This window comes from Durio zibethinus, chromosome 22 (assembly GCF_047325235.1).
Source record: "Durio zibethinus cultivar Kanyao isolate XHJ-2024 chromosome 22, ASM4732523v1, whole genome shotgun sequence".
Classification (NCBI taxonomy): domain Eukaryota; kingdom Viridiplantae; phylum Streptophyta; class Magnoliopsida; order Malvales; family Malvaceae; genus Durio; species Durio zibethinus.
The window spans coordinates 4,945,846-4,963,632 of record NC_143183.1 but is presented as its reverse complement, the minus strand read 5'-3'; the positions used below and the strand labels follow the sequence as shown (position 1 = coordinate 4,963,632).

General features: G+C 29.7%; 2 pseudogenes across 2 annotated transcripts; both read left to right on the top strand.

Moving 5' to 3' along the window:
* Positions 1 to 7,496: 7,496 nt before the first annotated feature.
* Positions 7,497 to 9,328, top strand: LOC111307819 (tetrahydroberberine oxidase pseudogene; annotated as a pseudogene). The gene has a single exon (XR_016332027.1). The product of XR_016332027.1 is annotated as a tetrahydroberberine oxidase pseudogene (transcript).
* Positions 9,329 to 12,036: 2,708 nt separating this feature from the next.
* On the top strand, positions 12,037 to 13,915 carry LOC111307267 (berberine bridge enzyme-like 8 pseudogene; annotated as a pseudogene). Its single transcript, XR_016332122.1, has one exon. The product of XR_016332122.1 is annotated as a berberine bridge enzyme-like 8 pseudogene (transcript).
* The last annotated feature ends 3,872 nt before the right edge of the window (positions 13,916 to 17,787 follow it).

The window sequence follows — 17,787 nt, the reverse complement described above, 5'->3', positions numbered from 1 at the left end:
TATACATTGACTGTAAAAATGTCGAGATATGACTATCCTCTTGTAGTCCCCTATTTTCCCTGGCTACTTTCTAATTGGCTCTTAACCTCTAAATAATTCCTACATGATGCACGAAGTAAAATAAAAAGCAACAAAAATAAGATAAATCATTAATCTTTAAAAAATAAATAAATAATCAAGCATGGAAATAACATAGCAAATGTAGAATATACACAATATCCTAACTTTAGGTAATTTTTCTAAAAAAAGCTATATATCTCTACCCTAAGTTAGCTCCTCATGGCTTGTGACATACTAGGTTTGGATTTATACATCTAAAGGTTCATAGATTATTCTTCACATCATCATCCATTATAAACTAGCAAGGCACCTTGATCCTCTCTCATTATAGACTACAAATGAAAAAAGTCCAATATAAGTGGGAGTGTTTCACTAGCAAATATAGAAGTTATCACCTTACGAAAGAGTAACTACTTTACTTCCTCCAAATAGGAACAAAGCTCAGGTTTAAAGCTCATGCATGCAAATGAATATACAAAACATGTGTAAGAAGGTATAATTAATTAAAATAATATAAAGGACAAGCAAATTGTGAAATCAAAGTAAGATACTAACATGCAATTTTTAAAAGAAATTAAAATGAAGGGAATTAAAATTAAATACCAATTAAATCATTAAATCCAAAACTTAGGATAACGCATGATTAACTTTTAGCTTGAATCTAAAAAATATCCCCAATAAAGTCTCCAAGCTGTTGCAACATACAAGTTCGTGAACTCGATCGCAAGACGTAAAAATTTTAAAAATTGAAAAAAAGAAAAGAAAGTTGCCATCAATTTTTTTTGTTAGGTATGATTGGCCAACTAAAAAGTTTATCATTTTAATAAAACCAAAAAATAAATTTAAGGTTTATCAAAAAGATATTTTTGATCTTTAAAAACAGAGTTGGGTTCGAGAGTATGGTTACGCATAAGGAAGGATTAACACCCCACATAACCCATTTTAAAAAATAGTATCAATTAATCATATGGTATTCTTTGTATTGGATAAAATGGTTTCAATTTGAAATTTCATAATAATTTTTTTCACTTTTTGAAAAAGTAAATCAATTTTATTAAAAAATCTATTTAGGAATATTATTGGAAGTCTTTAAGTTAAAGAATTATTTTAAAATTCTCCAACATCTAGGTAAAATTTATAGATAACTCTTTTTACCTAAGATTCACCATAATATTCCTTAAAAATAAAAATAACATTTTTTACATATGATAATTATTAGTGACTTTCTATAATCTAGGCAAAGTACCAAGAATTATTTCACTTGGAATGTTATTTTAGTTTTATTTAAAAAATCCATGCTTTTAAAATAACATTTTCTATTAAAAAATATTTTTAAAAAAAGTGACGATACTATAATTAACAAAAAATCAATAGTGATAATCAAAAGATATAAACATGTAAAATGAATGCAAGCAACAATCTAAAGATGAATAGATGCAAATAGATGCTATGCATAATGATGAGATACGATTTTAGGATTAGGGTCCTTAAATATAAAGAGACCACCCGGATCTCCTAACCTTTAGGCAGAGTTTAAGTGCTATTATTTATTTCTAAGATCTCGTCTTTATTTCTTTTCTTTTATTTTTTCTTATTGTTATCTTTAGGTTAAAGAATCGTATAAAAAACTTAATAAAATAAAATTTCCTAAATATCACATCCTTTAAGCGACATCTTTTAGTGTTTAGGGTTTAAGGTTTAGGTTTTGGGGTTTGGGGTTGTTATAAGGTTTAGATTGGTTTTAGGTTTTAGGGTTTAAGGTGTTTGGGGTTGGTTTTAAGGTTTAGGGTTTGGTTTAGGGTTTAGATTGGTTTAGGGTTTATGATTTTGATTTTAGGGTTTGAGGTTGGTTTTAGGCTTTAAGGTTAGGTTTAGGGTTTTGGTTTTAAGGTTTGATGTTGGTTTTAGGGTTTAGGGTTTTGGTTTTGGCTTTGGTTTTAGGGTTTAGGGTTTATTTTAGGGTTTAAGGTTTATGGTTGGTTTTAGGGTTTATGGGTTTGATTGGTTTTAAGGATTGGGGTTAGGATTTAGATTTTAGGTTTTAGGTTTAAGAGTAGGTTTAGGCCTAGGTTTATGGTTTAGGGTTTTTGGGTTTTAGTTCTAGGGTTTAGGTTTTTATTAGGGTTTAGGGTTTGCTTTTGTGTTTTTTATGATTTTTATGAACCTTTCCTTAATATTTAGGCAAACTTTTGTAGTAAGCTCGTTTTTTATCACTTCTTTAAAAAAATTAGATTTTATTGAAGTTTTTAAAATGCAAAGGAATGTGGAAAGTAACATGCTTACTAGTAAAATGCAAGTGAACATGAATATATTACAAATGTGCATGAGTAATATTAAGCATAAATGAACAAATATTGAACTAGAAACATTCCAAATAAAAACAAATTGATAAAAAGTACATAACAATATGATAGAAATAATTAAGATATATGGGTAAAGAATGTAAGATGCATGAGAATTTTAATAATATAAGAATTAAAAGGCATGGGATTTGAAATGCTTAAAATTAAAATAACACACCATAAAAAGAAAATAATAAAACTACTTTAAGATTCAAGTTCTCAAGAGCAAAAAAAAGGTAATTTTTGAATCCCAATGCTCTATCTAACTATTCTTATCTTACAAACCATCCTTAAAACAAAATTTAAAAAGCTTTAAGTTTTCTTAAAAAAAAGAGGGGAGACTTCTTTCCCATATTTTAAACTAGAAAATAATAGCAAGAAAATTAAACTTTGAACTTATATAAATGGTAGAACCAATCGCAACCCTAAAATCATGTATGAAAAACCATTTTTGAACTTTAAACTCCTTGACACCTTAGCTTTCTTTATATCTTGAAAGCATTTTTGTTTACTAAAGAGAAAATTGCTTTTTTTTTTCTCCAAACTAGCAAATGCTAGTATAAAATGGAACTTGAAAACTCCCCTGAATAATCCAAAACAAACACAACTGAAATTATATCTCAAAGACATATTTACAAGATTAAAAAAAAAACTCTAAGGAAAGTCCCACTTCATGCTTTCAAAAGCTTTTTTTTTTTTTAGCATGAAATCACCCAAAATAAAAAAGAAAACAAAGGTTTTTAGAACCTCATACATGAAAAGCATTAAGGAAAAAAAATGAACAAAAACATAAAATAGTTACCTTTTTTAAGGCTCACTCCTTTCACCTTTTTTTTTTTTTTTTAACTTTTGTCTTTTTTTTCCCCTTTATTCTGCCAACCAACACTACCTCAATTTTGACTTGAAGTTAGAAAAAATGCCCCTAATGGCCCTTAGATTAGATCTTATCCTATGGTGCAAAATCATTTGTTTGTTTTATCAAGTTTGATGGGCAAGCTCATAATGTGGACCATTGGATTAGTGTCCTCTAAAATCTAATGGTCCTCATTATTCATGGCATATTCTATTGGCAGATATGTGGCAATCACTTTATGGCAAATGAAATGATAATTTTACCTCTATTAGTGTTTTAAGCATTTTCCATGATGTTCTCTAGAATCTTATGATCCAATTTTTATTTTCTTGATTTTAATTGAATAAAACTCATAAAATAATATTTAACTATGATCTGTACCTTTTTGTGAAAAATCAGCATCGAAAAAGTCACAATACAAAAATACTCCTAAAGGGTATTTTAGTATTTTCACATCTTATTAGGTATAATCAAGTTTTGAATGTATCAAAATTTATGAAATAATATTAAAACATGTCTAGAGCTTTCGCAAAAAATCGACATTGAGAAAGTCAAATTATTAAAATACCCCTAACGGATATGTAAGTAATTTCACTTTTTTCTAAGGTACAATCAAAGTTTTCAATGTATCAAAATTCATGAATTAATATCAAAATAATCTGCAGTTTGTCACAAAAAATCTACCTTGAAAAGGCCAAATTACGAAAATACTCCTAAAAGGTATTTTGGTAATTTCACCTTTATGAGATGCAATCAAGATTGCAAAGAATCCAAATCATAATTTTATTAATCTCACATCTTAATAGTCATATTCAATTGCGAATTCTAGGGTTTGACTTGAGTTTGACTAAATTTGATCAAATTTGATCATTTTTACCATGTTTGACCATGAGGCATTTTGGTCATTTTAACTTAAAATTCAATTTTGAAAACTCATGAATCCTAAAGGAAACTTGGATATGAGTTGAGTCTCAATCTTAACAACATCACGACAGACTAGAACATGCTTAGACAAAATTAGGTATCTATAGTCATATGATTAAAAGCTCCAAAATCAATGATCCAATGCTTAGAATTAGTACATGGAATAGTTGACAATGTAGAAGTAGAAAAATTATTACCTATAGAGTTGTTACTTCCAAACCTTCTTAGCAGTGTCAAATTTCCCAAGCTTCATACTAAATGAAGGAGCAATAGTATTAGCAATCTAAATAACAATTTTGATATTATTAATCTCCCATTGTAATATTTAGACACAAAATTTTTCAGTCCGTTATGAGCTTTTGGACATTTTTTATCACTATAACATATTTCTAAAGTCATTTTTCTTTTAAAAAGTTCACATCAAATAAGATCAATGAATGGTTTGTTTCATCTAATTTCACTGTAATTGGTTGTAATGATTCTAAGAAAGCCAAAAATAATTCAAAGCCAATAAATTGATCAATCCCTAACAATTAAGTCAATAAACTAATCAATCCGTAACAAATGAAACAAAGAAGCCAATTACTCATGTAAACAATCCAAAACCAATAAATTATTTAATCAACTCATAGCCAATGAATAAAAGTAGAAAAGGACAAAGACAACTCTAATTTCACAAAACTTAAATTATAATCAATGGCAAAAAACCAGTTTCACCTAATTTCACAAAATAACAAAAAATAAAATGCAACAACCACTGAACAAGATAAGAGAGAAAAAGAAAACGGTCAAACAATAATAAATCAAATTAACTTGAAACTAAGTGAAATCGCGATCATCGAAAGTTTTGATAGATTTGAGGAGGGAAAATTTAATGTTATTTCTAGAGTTGTACAACACAAATATACAAATACATAAATAAATTTAAAGCCCAAGAGATATATCAAAAACTTAGGCTCAATATTATAAGTAAAAATAATGTACATTTTAACAAAAGAAACATCACCACGTGCGTGGATGAAAATTTTCATCAAGTCCTGTAGACAATATGTTGGACTTTTAATAGGCACGGTTCGTATTTTCATGGAGGGCAGAGAAAATTTTCCTTCCACTTTTCCTGGAAAGACAAATTTCTATTACCTTCTTTCATTCCAACTTCCAAGCAATCATCTTAGTAATTTAGCCATTTAGGCAATTATATATATATATATATATTCATGAAGCTATTCTTCATGTGTTTATCTATTTTACGAATTAACATCAAGGTATTAAAAAAAAAAAAAAGAAATAACATCAAGGTAAAACTTAAGCAAGATGGTTTAGGTCTGGCTTGATTTTTTATTAAAAGCTATTAAATAAAAATTTAAATTGATAGATTGAATTTATTAAATAAATAAAATAAAATTACTCCCATGTGAGAATACTTAATCTCATTAATGGTAAATACTAATTTTTATTTACCAAAATTTCTTAAAATACATAAAATCGAAAAACTTGCATCCTAATTTGAAAAAAAAAAAGAAAATAACAGGTTTAATCCTAAAATAAGAAATAAACATTTAACCTTTATACTATCATTTCTGATTAAAAAAAATCATATCATATAATATATTATATCCAATTAGAGGGCTTTAATAATGTTTTTCCAACTTAATTTGTTTCTTCTCAGATTAAAAATGATAACAACATAGTTTTAATTTTGGGTGTATGAAAGCAGTTCTAATTAGGCCAATTTTTTATTTTTTTATTTTTTTGGCTTTGGCGATAGGGTTTGGTCAATATTAACGGCGTTTGAAAAATGCGGCAGCTGTGGCAAAAGATGGAATGGACTTCTACAGTTACGTGTCCACAATATATCCAGATTATGCAACCGTCCACCCCAAAATCTTTGGAATTTTTTTAGCTTGCAACAGTAACTATATGAGAAGCTGCCTTCATATAATTATCCTTAACCATATATTTATTTATTTATTATATATTTAAAATTGACAGAAATTATTAAATTTAATTATTAAAATTAAAAGTTCAATAATTTATCACCGTTATCATTAATTATATGGGTATATATTTTAATTCCACTTCCTCTGCACTTGTGAATGACATGTAAAAAATTAAAACTAATTGTATTATTTTTTCATTACAAGTTTTTTTTTTTTTTAAATAGCCCATATGACCTAGTCTCCATATTAAAATGGAGTTTTTGAAATCTTTAGGTATGGGATTTGAGTTTTATTTATGTTAATCTATTAATTCATTGATTTTTTATACTGAATATAATTGTTAAGTCATGTATGTTTAAAATTGTTTGACTGTGATTGTGTTTTTTATTTGTAAAAATAATCTCATAATGTTTTTCATAGATATGGACAACTGAAACAAAATACTTCTATGTGAACAACAATGTAAATTTACAAGACTCATTTTTTTTCGATTTTTTTTATTTTATTATTTTCAATTTTAAATAATTAATTTTTTTGATTATAAATAAAGAAATGATAATCTCTCTCATTTTCTTACCTCTAATCTCTATTTTACTTCTAACAAGGCACGTGATCATGAAAAGAAAATTCGTTCTTCTTTTCCTCCTTCCGAGCGTCTTCTCATATTTCTCTCTCGCAAAACCCAAGCATTAAGGCATGTCAACATTTAGCATACGTATGCAAGAGAAATAATAAATAAATAAAGATTGGTACGTACGTGACACTTGCCCTATGATCATTCAAAGATTTATAATTTTCCATTTATATATAGTTTTTCAATTATACTGCATAGAATAAAAGAGTCGCCTTCTTTGAAAGCAAGAGACAAAATGACAAAATAATTTTGTTCATCCTCTGATATTGTAATTGACAATGCTGTCATTAAATTTTGTTCAATTTTGGAAACTGGTTCATTGGATCTCTAGTAGTCGAAGACAGCACCGGTCACGAGCAACTAAAGTTTTTAAAATCAAATTGTTAGATCTGTCGATTTTAAAAAATAATATGATTTAAAATTGTGACAAAAATAATATTTATTTGACAACAATAATATGTGTTTAACATGGCTCGTAATATAATAATTTTTATATTTTATATGAAATAGATACATTACCGATTAGAGAATGGAGATGTTCTTAGACAAATTTTGGGCGATTCAAACGCAATTAATTACGTATGGTAATGAATGAGGCAGACCAACATGCTACATATATTGACCAGTAACAGTTACTTTCTAGAATCAACTTATACCGCGCGGGCTGAGAAACTTCAATTTTGTTCACATGGCGACTCAAAGCATTGCCCATAACTCTATAAATAAGGAGAACTCTTGATGAACTCTTCACAAAATCATCAGGCTCAAAATCAGTTTCAAAATGAAGTCTCTTCACTACTCAATATTGCCAGTTCTTTTTATTGTTCTCTTCTCGTTGTCATGGGCAACTTCAGCTGATACCCACGAAGATTTTCTTCATTGCCTTTCTTCATTTCATCCTGAGGACTCATCTTCCATTTCTCAAGTTATTTACACAGAAAGAAATTCATCATATTCATCTATTTTGGAGTCTTCGATTCATAATCTTAGATTCTCTACGCCAACTACCCCCAGACCTTTGGTTATCGTAACACCATTGAATGTTTCCCATGTTCAAGCAACAATTCATTGTTCAAGAAAACATGGGCTTCAAATTAGAACTCGAAGTGGTGGTCATGATTTTGAAGGTCTTTCCTATGTCTCTGAAGTTCCATTTGTCATCGTTGATTTGGTTAATTTTCGATCAGTCGATGTTGATGTAGAAAACCAAGTTGCATGGGTTCAATCAGGTGCTATTACCGGAGAATTATACTACAGAATTGCTGAAAAGAGCAGAACTCTTGCCTTTCCAGGTGCTCTTTGCCACACTGTGGGAATTGGGGGATACATTAGCGGAGGAGGTTACGGCTTATTGTTTCGAAAATACGGTCTTGCAGCAGATAATGTAATTGATGCACAATTTGTTGACGCTAAAGGGCGAGTTCTCAACAGAAAATCAATGGGGGAAGATCTGTTTTGGGCCATTCGAGGAGGTGGAGGTGGAAGCTTCGGAATTGTTCTTTCATGGAAACTAAAGTTGGTTCCTGTCCCAGCAACTGTGACTGTATTCTCAGTAAGCAGGACCTTGGAACAAAATGCAACCCAACTTTTTCATCGTTGGCAATACGTTGCACACAATCTTCCAGACGATATATACTCTGCCGTTTTGATTTCAACGATGAATTCTACTCAAGATGGGAATAGGACAGTTGTAGCTACCTTTATTTCCTTGTTTCTTGGTCGTACAAATGAGCTTATTCCATTGATGCAAAAGAGATTCCCTGAACTCGGACTAGTTGAAGAAGATTGCATTGAAATGAGTTGGATTGAATCCATTGTCTTCTTGGGCCAACTTCCAAATCAAACCTTGGATATTTTACTTGACAGGAGTTACCGAAGTCCTCTTCTTAGCCCTTCCTTCAAAGCAAAATCTGATTACGTGAAGAAACCAATTCCTGAAATTGCATTGCAGGGGATATGGTCCCAACTTTTGGAGGAAGAAGCAACATCCGCTACTTTAAACATTATTTCTTATGGGGGAAAAATGGATCGAATCTCAGAGACTGCAACTCCTTTCCCGCATAGAATCGGCAACTTGTACAAACTAAATTACAACATAGGGTGGCAAGAAGAGGAGAACATGAATTCTCAAAGGTATATAAGCTGGATTCGGAAACTTTACAGTTACATGAGCTCTTTTGTGTCGAAATCTCCACGAGAGGCGTATGTTAATTACAGAGATCTTGACATCGGAATGAATAACGAAGGCAGAACAAGTTATGTGCAAGCAAGTGTTTGGGGTCGTAAATATTTCAAGAAGAACTTTGACAGGTTGGTATATGTGAAGACGAAGATTGATCCTGAGAATTTCTTCAGGCATGAACAAAGTATTCCTCCTCGATTTTCTTAACTAAACAAGAGAGATAATAGTTTGAGTTGAATGTGCAACCTAATAAATTTGATGTGTAATCGGCTTCGCTTTATGTTATTAATTAGCAGCTATTGTCTAGCGTATACTTTCAGCATTTGACTCCATATGTCATTCAATATTATGATGATTGATGAGCAATAAATACTATTTACTATTTTCTTTTTATATTTAAGGAGATTATACAATGACTCCATATGTTATATTTTCTTTTTAATTTGAATTAATAAATAATCAATTCCCTCTGCCAATTGATTGCCCCTCTCTCAATTTGCTTTCTGATTCTGGTCAAGTATTTTGATTTCTTCTTGTCCTAATTGTTCAAAGAGAGTCCGCTGACTGCAGCGGTTCAATTAATTGACCATCAACTGTGATTGAGACTCCCGGATCCCCGGGCATGAGCCGGCCGTGGCATTTCTGTTCAAACAAAACTAGTTTTTTTTTTTTTTTTTTTTGTTTCAAGCCAATTCATATTAATTAAAAATAAAAGGAACAATAAGAGAGATAAGAATCTCTCACATGCTCGACTGAGCAAACAACGCATAAGAATCCAAAAATACAAACAACAGAACATCAAAACCACCAAAAAAAAACAAAATAATTAATTAAATAAGAAAAAGAAAAGAAATTTGATTTAGTTGTAACATAATAAGTTCCATAATTGTCTTTAAATTACTTTGATTGACCAGAATTTGCTTTCTTCTTTAAGAAAATTAGACAATAATTTTTTTTTACAAAAAAAGTCAAGACTTAAAAAACTATTAAAAAAATAGATTAATCATTTGAATTAAATCTCATATTTCAATTAATAAAGTTTTTTTTATCTTCACCTTTTATTAACAATAAATCTCTTCATTTTTAAGTGACCAAAAAACATTAAGGCATGTTTGATATTATGATTGCAATTATAAGTATTCTAATTACAAAATAAATAAATAAATAAATCTTTTGTTTCATGTGATTTATCAATATAAGCAACTCCTCTTTGGTATGGATTTTTTAGCTATTTGGGCCTTCAGAGGAAAAGAGGCTTATGAAGAGTTAGGTAATCCTCCTATCGGTATCATGAAATTTATAGAGATGATATTTTAGGATAACAAAGGCCTAAGCCTTCAAACTGTAACTGAGCTGGCCTGCTCGTTGGCCCAAAAAAAAAATCGTATGAATAAAAATCCTAAATTTAGGGAATTGATGCGAAAAATGTGCTTTTAAATTGTTAGGAGGAGAGAATATGTAAAAAATAAAATTCCCCTACTCATTTATAAAAAAAATCTTAATTATATTATTAAAAAAACATCACATTGCAAAAGGTTTATAAAAAATAAATTCATCGTTATCTCTATCTTTTCAGCAAATTTCATCATGTTTAATATGCTAACAGCAAGATTAATCATGCACACCGCTACTTTTTTTGGGCTAAAATTTGGACCCACTTGGGACAAATTGTTCCCATACCTTTTTCATGATAAAGTGATAAGTAAAATATTATATTAAAAAAACGGAATGCAAATAATAATAAATAAATATTAGATAGGTGAACTCGTGGAACACGTTTTGTCTGAAAGTCAAAATAAAATCTTAAGGTGAATCACAAAATTTATTTAGCATTGTCATCATTATTATCACATTAATTTCTTTTAAAACATGTTTTCCTTCCCCTTGTTTTCTTATCTATCTTATTCCCATAAAAACAATTCAATAGCACAAGAGAAATATTTTATGGAATATTTAAGATGGAATTCATATTTGTTTATTATTATATTTATTGTCACTATTACTCTGGTTTAGTGTAATTGTTTTTTTTTTTTAAAACAATTAACCAATAATTGAAATAGATGGATGAAATTTGGTGGATCTAGACTCTATGCAAGGGCTAGCTAGATCTTATATATGTATTTTTGGGTATGTATTAAATTAAATATTACTTGATGGATTTCAATGATACATTGAAAATCTCATGGATGCATTTACTTATTTTAATTATATATAATATTAGTATAAGAAAAATTATAATTATTATATAAAAATTAATGAATTAATCAAATTAATTAATTAATAAAAAATAAATAAACTTATAATCGAATAAATTTAATATAAAATTAGATTAAATTCACTTAAAATAAAATTTAAATTTTGTTAATGGAAGAGAAAGATGATAAGAAAGAGAATTAGTAGGAATAATATGATATACAATTTTGTGCCTTAAACTCATGCCCTTATATCTCGTACACAGCTGATGTAGCTGACAAGCGTGGTCAATTGTGAGTGTGCACGGGCCTATCTTTTCCGATCAGTATTGAGTTTTGGTTTGCGTCAAGGTCTATTAATTTTATTGAACTTCACGATTTTATTACAAATATTGTCTTATAAGTTGAAGATATTGTATAAATACTTATATATCAGAATTAATTTTGTATAATATTTATATTTTAAAATTAATTTTAATATAAGATTTAGGATATCTCTCTAAAATTATAATAATATATATGAACAAGTGGGGTTTTTACCTTTGGACTGTTTGGTGACGGATCTCATGAGTTTAACCTTATTATATTTTAAAGTTTTATTTGAATGAATAATAAGATTAATTATGATAAAATTAAAAATAATAATAAAATTTATTATAATTATGATTGAAAAATTTTTAATAAAAAATTTATATTAATTTAATTATATTGTTAAACGAAAAGTAACAATAAAGAAATGCATGGATTGAATTTCAGTGCGTTCGATTTTGGAGCTTTGCTTATGGTCTTAACGCAAAGTCCGAGTTGATCAAAATTTTCAAGAAACAGCAGCGGCCCTACCTAGAAAATTTACATCTTCAAATTCGTATGCAAGGATTGGTCTCTCTTCTATAAATAAGAGAAATCTTAATACACAGACATGCCTTAAATCAGCTTCAAAAATGAAGTCTTCTCACTTTTCAATGTCTCTGTTTCTTTTGATTGGTCTCGTTTCATTGTCATGGACTATTTCAGCAAATGCCCATGACAATAATTTTCTTCATTGCCTTTCTTCTTTTCATTCCAAAGACATACCTTCCATCTCTAAAGTCATCTACATGCAAAACAATTCCACTTATTCATCAATTTTGGAGTCTTTGATTCAAAATCTTAGATTCTCCACGCCAACTACCCCAAAACCTTTGGTCATTGTGACACCATTGCATACTTCTCATATTCAAGCAACAATCTTTTGTTCAAAAAAACATGGCCTACAACTTAGAATTCGGAGTGGCGGCCATGATTTTGAAGGTCTTTCATATGTCTCTGAAGTTCCATTTGTTATTGTTGATTTGGTTAATTTTCGATCAGTCGATATTGATGTAAAGAATGAAGTTTCATGGGTCCAATCTGGTGCAATTCTTGGTGAATTTTATCATGCAATTGCTCAAAAAAGTAGAACTCTTGCCTTCCCAGCTGGTATTTGTCACACTGTGGGAATAGGTGGGTACTTCAGCGGAGGAGGTTATGGTTTATTGTTTCGAAAACACGGTCTTTCTGTGGATAACATAATTGATGCTCAATTTATCGACATTAATGGAAGAATTCTTGACAGAAAATCAATGGGAGAAGATCTTTTTTGGGCCATTCGAGGAGGTGGAGGAGGTAGCTTTGGAATTGTTATTGCGTGGAAAGTAAAGCTAGTTTCTGTTCCAGCAACTGTGACGGTATTCAGAATCAGCAAGACCTTGGAACAAAATGCAACCAAACTTGTTCACCGATGGCAATACGTTGCGCCCAAGCTTCCTGGTGATATATTCTCTGCTGTTACAATGAGAAGGGTGAATTCTAGTAAACATGGCCAACGAACAATCCTAGCTTCCTTCAGTTCCTTTTTTCTTGGTGGAGTTCATAAGCTGATTCCATTGATGCAAGAGAGATTTCCCGAGCTCGGGCTGGTGAAGGAAGATTGCACTGAAATGAGTTGGATTGAATCTATTCTCTATTTTGGTCAAGTTCAAAACAAATCCTTGGATATTTTACTCGACAGGACTTACAAGACTACTCTTAATGGTCCAGCCTTCAAAACAAAATCTGACTATGTGAAAAAACCTATACCCGAGGCTGCATTCGAAGGGATATGGTCAAAATTTTATGAAGAAGATGCAGAATCTGCTGTTATGGGTTTTATTGCTTATGGGGCAAAAATGGCTGAGATTCCAGAGTCTGCAACTCCATTTCCACACAGAGCTGGCAATATGTACAAAATTGCATATACTGTGGGCTGGCAACAAGAAGACCAGATAAAATCTCAAAAGTACATGAGGTGGATCAGAAAATTTTACAGTTTCATGAGCTCATTCGTTGCGAAATCTCCACGAGAAGCATATATTAATTATAGAGATAATGACATTGGAACGAACAGCAAAGGTAACATGACAAGTTATGCTCAAGCGAGTATTTGGGGCCGCAAATATTTTAAGAATAATTTTGACAAGTTAGTATTCGTGAAAACAATGATTGATCCAGACAATTTCTTTAAACATGAACAAAGCATTCCTCCCCTTATGTCTTAATGTATATATATAACAAAACAAAGAGTTGTGGAAGGCATTTTAAAGAGAAATCTTGAGACAATATTTAATGTCAGTTGTGGTAATCATTTATGTTGTTTTCAATGTCCTTTGTAATTGTGGTGTTTTATTTTTGTCGGTTCACTTCTCCGAGGGGTGCTATTTTTTAGTTTGTATCAAAAGTTTCTCTTTGTAAAGAGAAATTTTTATCAATAAAACAATCGTCTTCCGTGATCATATTTCAATCGTCTTTGGGGTCATTGTTCATTACTTCTCCGTAACCATTTGGCCGAGGAATAGGTTTTTTTTTTTTTTAAATAAGTTCATTTTATATGGAAGGTGTTGGTCTTTCCTGAAAAAGTAACAAATTAGGTGAGAGGTAATCTTCTTTGATACGATGCTCAATGCTACGATTTTCACTTTTTTAATCGGAAAAGAACTTCCATACGATAACAAGCATCACAATTCCATAGTCTCCTCTGACAGTACAATTCGGCTTTAAGAGCTTAGGAATTAGCTAGTAGCTCTCTCGGTATATGTAAACTGACATTAATTACAAAGCTGTTCACAAAACCCACCAGCCAGTCGAGAAGCAGTAGTGGCAAGAGCTGTAGAAAAACTGCAGACAAAATCATGATAAAACTTGATTGGGTTTGAGCAGAGCATCCAAAGCACAGTCAAGTAACTTTCCTATTGGTTTGATGACTTGCTTTGATCAGAAAGTTCAACATCCAAACCCACCAGCCAGTCGAGAAGCAGTAGTGGCAAGAGCTGTAGAAAAACTGCAGACAAAATCATGATAAAACTTGATTGGGTTTGAGCAGAGCATCCAAAGCACAGTCAAGTAACATTCCTATTGGTTTGTAGAAAAACTGCAGACAAAATCATGATAAAACTTGATTGGGTTTGAGCAGAGCATCCAAAGCACAGTCAAGTAACATTCCTATTGGTTTGATGACTTGCTTTGATCAGAAAGTTCAACATCCAAACGCATTGAAAAGTTCAACATCCAAACCCATTATTTTCAATGCGTTTCTTCACATATGAGTAAAATCTACCATATATAGAGAGAGAGGAAAGATTTTTAACCTTATAAACCTTAACAATTCTAAAAGGATTGTGATTTGTTTTGAAGACGTGAAGGAATGTGGCCTCTTTAAAAATGAATATGGAATACCAATTTCTTAGGAATTTAACTTAAATTCTTTTATTTAAAACCAAATAATGAGGAATGTGCTATTTTTCTATAAAAGTATTGTGATTTGCTTTGAAGACGTGGAGGAATGTAGCCTCTTTAAGTATTTATGAAATATGAAAATATAATTTATGGGGAAGAGATATAAGAAGGAATTTTTGCAAATTAAGTAATGGGCTCTGTAAGTTTTAAATATCGATATTATCATAATATCAAAATTCAAGAATTTGAATTTGATCATTGGATTCAAAAGTATAGAATCGATGTTAAATTTTTTTAATCAAATATAATTGATCACTTAAATGAATTTATAATCTTTAAAATTACCGTAACATTATTTTAGGGCTTCTAAAAATAATATATTCTAATCTACAGATAAAATTAAATTCGAGAATTAATTATGTGTAGGAAAAATTTTAGTATCTCACATTTAACAAAAATTAATATTAATTAATTTTATATTAATTTATATATTGTTCTAATTAAATTATCTTTATCATTTTTACCTAAAAAATTCTTGAATCATTTATTAAGTATTTTATTAAGGGAGTAAATTAAAATTCCATTTATCAAAAGATTCAAAAAATCTTTTTAACACTCTTGACAAGATTTAGGAAAATTTCTCCCTAGGAATTCTCAAATAAATCCACTTGTGTTTCTCTTAATTAATTCCATCCTTGAAAAATTTTTCCTTACTAACTTATTAATTATTAAATTTAATGAGAAAATAAATAAAATTTATTTTATTGAAGATTGCTCAAAATCTTCCCAACAATTTTGATCAAATTTAGAAACAATCCTTCATCTAAAAAATGTCAAGAAATTCACCACTTATGATTTTCTCTTAATTCTATTATTAGAGGTTCTTACTAATAAATTTATTCAATATTAAATATTAATATTAAATGTTATGAGAAAATAAATAAAATTTTCTTTTAATGAAAATTTTCCAAAATCCTCTAAACATTTTTTATAAAATTTAAGAAAAATTCATTACCTAAAAATCGTCAAGAAAATCACTAATTGTTATTTTCTCTTAATTTCATCTGCAAAGAATTTTAACTTATTAATTTATTAATTATTAAATTTTATAAGAAAATAAATAAAAAAATTTTTATTGAAAATTTTCTAAAATCCTCCCAATATTTTTGGTAAGATCTAAGAAAAATTCCTCACTTAAAAATTGTCAAGAAAATTTCATTTTTGGAGAATTTTTACTTATTAATTTATTAATTATTAAATGTTATATAACAAAAAAAATTACAATTAATTATTTAATACCTTTTGAAAAATAAATAAATTTTCTTTTATTGAAAAATTCTTGAAAATCCTCCTACTCCTTTAGACAAAATCTTAAGAATTTTTTTCATTTAAGAAAATCATCACTTGTGATTTAAGAAAATCATCACTTGTGATTTCATTATGAAAATTTTTATTTATTTTCAAATTTTAGTAATTTAAATTATTTCATATGTAAAACAGAACTAATAATAATAATAATATAAAGGGTAACAACTGAATGCTTCTCAGATTCATGCTTGGGGTTTCATGTAGAGAAAGTAGCACAATTTAATGCACTCACCCACCATACTAACTAAAGGCTAATTGGATGTTTCCAAGACTCATGCTTTGGGTTTCAGAAAGTAATGTAATTTTAATGCAATCACCGATCCAACCAATAGTCATGATTGCTCAACACCTTTAAAGCCAATTTTTGCACTTTACCAAGTAAAAAATATGGATGCAGAACAAAGGTTTGAAAGTGTTATTTACCTGGTAGGAACAGACATGGCTCAAGAAACTGGAAGCTGGAATTGTTTTTTCTGCAATAAACTCTTCCACTTTCCCTTGGCTTTTCTTCTTTATTTCTCTGTTGTTTTGTTCGTGTTTCATCACCGCTCCCCTTACTGCCTTGTTGCAAGAAGTACTTCGAGCGCAAGTTCCAACTCATTTTTTCGACTCTCTTTCTTTTACGTGTCTCTTGTGTTTGAATTGTGTTAAGAATAGTGATTCAAATCTCATAAGTAATTTATTTGAGATTTAATAAGATAATACTTGATGAATAATAAAACTTACAAAAAAGAATTCTAAAAAGAAATGGATTTTTATTAGGTAAATTTATATGTTTATAAATAAATTAAGTCTCTATAGGGTTAGGTATGAAAAAAAATGTAAAAAAGTAATAAGATTTTATGGCACAGACACTTTATAAAACTACAAGAGACTAACATCTTTACAAGTGTGTATGTTTGAGTGTATTAAGGAAGACTGAGAGAGCTCACGTAGACATGGTGGTATGAATGTTTATGAGTGAACTGGAGGAGACTGAAAGTATTCACATACATATGGGTGTATATGTTGGAGTAGGCTAGAGAAGACTGAGATGGTCTGCCTAGATATGGGTGCATGAGTGTATATGGATATGTATTTGTTTAGGTTGAGAATATTCCATAAGATTAAAAGAGATTGAGAGGGTCTTATGAGTATTAATTATTGAGTGAAGTTGATATAATTTGTATGTTTGTAATTCTCTACAATTAGTGGATCTTATTTCTCATCCATAGATATAGACAGGTTAGCCCGAATCATGTTAAATTATTGTCTCTTGTATGATTGATTGATTGATTATTTGATTTCGCTTTTGCTAGTGTGATTGAATTGGGGCTATTTGGCCTAATAGTGATATCATAGCATGGTACGTGCTATAGGAAAAAGTAAGTCCAAAGGAGCTTAACTCAAGGAAGAAGTTCGAGTTTGTATTTTAAATATTGATTTGCGTGAAACGTGAAAACACATAAGAGAAAATGATTGTGAGACTTTCATTGCAAGTAGAACCAAGCATGTTTAGCATGAAGATTGATGATTTGATGGAATTTGAGTTAAGGTAAAGATTGTTGGAAATAGTGACTTAAA